This window comes from Aristolochia californica, unplaced genomic scaffold (assembly GCF_029961685.1).
Source record: "Aristolochia californica isolate CCGP_79_NKW_82.1479 unplaced genomic scaffold, dmAriCali1.0.hap1 SCAF_3, whole genome shotgun sequence".
Lineage (NCBI taxonomy): Eukaryota > Viridiplantae > Streptophyta > Magnoliopsida > Piperales > Aristolochiaceae > Aristolochia > Aristolochia californica.
In genome coordinates this window covers 18,252,186-18,254,169 of record NW_027181992.1, presented here as the reverse complement: position 1 = coordinate 18,254,169, position 1,984 = coordinate 18,252,186, and the positions used below count along the sequence as shown (strand labels likewise).

Genomic DNA, 1,984 nt, shown 5'->3' with positions numbered 1-1,984 from the left:
ATTACCTTACCTCAAAATTTTCCTTGTATGAATTTTCAGCAAGAAAAGTGTTTCCAGGAAACATGAGGCACTAATGGTCCCTGAATGTGAATGGACATCATATGCCCTTTCCAATGCATATCTACAATCAAATGCAAATATTACATGTCCCTACTGATCTGGCGACATATACCATCCTCATAAATATGATGAAGTAAGATTAGTTGGGCTTGCAAATTGCATGTCATCCCCTATATCACAATTATAAAGGTTTCTGTAGAGGCCACAATGTGGTAATTAGCATGGGAAATACAAGAAGAGACGGTCTCAGATGATATGCGTCCTAATGTTGTCACTTGGTCATCATTGATTAGTGAATCTGCTAAAGCAGATCTAGAGGAGTGTACAATTCACACAGTTGATGAAATGCTCCTCTTTGGCTATGATCCTTTAGGGAAACGGTATTGCACTAGCAATGCTTGCAGCCCTGTTCACAATGTTGCTAGTTCCTATCAAATAGGTGCTACAACAAATGTTAACGTTAGGCTTGCTCTGGAATATAAGTCTGTCATTATTTCCATTTTTACTATTGTTGTAAGCATTTTTATCAGCTTTAGCCTTGCAGCCATGTATGGCATTGCGGTGGAAGCTCTTGGAATGTTGCGCACCATTGCGCTTGGTTTGGCCATTGATGCATATGGTCCCATTAGTAACAATGCTGGAGGTATTGGTGAATTGGCTGGCATAAGTCATAGGATACACGATAGAACTAATGCCCTTGATGTCGATGAAACCACTACTGCTGTTGTTGGATAGAGGTTTGCCATTGGTTCAGCCACCCTGGTGTCGTTTGCTCTCCTTGGTACCTTGTGAGTCGTGCTGAAATTTCCCTTGTGGATGTTTTGACACCTAAAGTCTTCATAGGGTTGATTGTGGGTGCAATGCTTCCATACTCGTTCTTCGCCGTGACTAGGAAGGGTGTGGGCAGTGCAACCTTACAGATGGGGAAAAAATCTAGTGCACTTGTTGCCATCTCTACTTCTAACACTGGCTGAACTTGGGATAATGCTAAGAATTACTTAGAAGCTGGTGCCTCTGAGCATGCACGGTCTCTAGGCCCAAAGGGTTCAGAATTCCTCAAAGCTGGAACGATTTGGTGATAGTATAGGCGAGCCCCTGCTTAACACATCCGGACCATCACTCGACATCTTCATCAAGTTCATGGCAGAGGAGTGTCTAGTTTTAGCTCGACTTTCTTCACTTTCCGCATTGGTGGGTTTCTTCTCACAATGGGTTCAGTAGATTATGGGAAACGCCTGGTTGGCAAGTCATGGTCTACTTCTGACAAGAACAATCAGCCGGTTGCCCAAGTTGCGCAGGTGATAGATTCAAACTGTGGGATGACCAACCCTATTGTTTGGTTGCTTAACCATCGGGTGGTTTGTAGTAGTGACTGAGGTTCATGGTTTAAAAAAAATTATTTTTTTAGAGGAAACTTTCTACCAACAGGGAGAACCACAGTGTAGGGTTTCAATACCGCAATCTCTCCATCTGGGGTGTTATATTGCAGCGCTTACACCACTTGTGTCGTACATAGGGTTAACGCGGATACCACATATGCTACTTGGGGAGATGTGGTGACGTTTAGGCACGTATCCCTACCTTCAAGCATGAAGATAAGCTCTTTCTTCAAATGTTGACAACTCAATAGCTAACTGAGTCATCCACAGGAGGCGCAATGAGTCACTTGGTGAACTTCTTTATTTATTTATTTTTTTAAATTAGTTTTTATGCATTATTTAAGTTAAATTGCCGCAGGAGCAGAATTGTAAAATTAAACCCTAAAACTATGTTGGTGTCAACCCTACTTAGAGGGGAAGGAGAATGAGAAAAGGCAAGTCTTGAATTAAGTTAAACAGGGCTCAGAGTTCTCCTTGATTAGCTCTAGGGTTTGGAGGTCTCCTTGACGAGCTCTAGGACCAGGTTCCCTCTTGAATCTGAATTT

General features: G+C 42.4%; 1 pseudogene; it reads left to right on the top strand.

Moving 5' to 3' along the window:
• Nucleotides 1-315: 315 nt before the first annotated feature.
• LOC137959423 (pyrophosphate-energized vacuolar membrane proton pump-like) lies at nt 316-1,034 on the top strand (annotated as a pseudogene).
• The last annotated feature ends 950 nt before the right edge of the window (nt 1,035-1,984 follow it).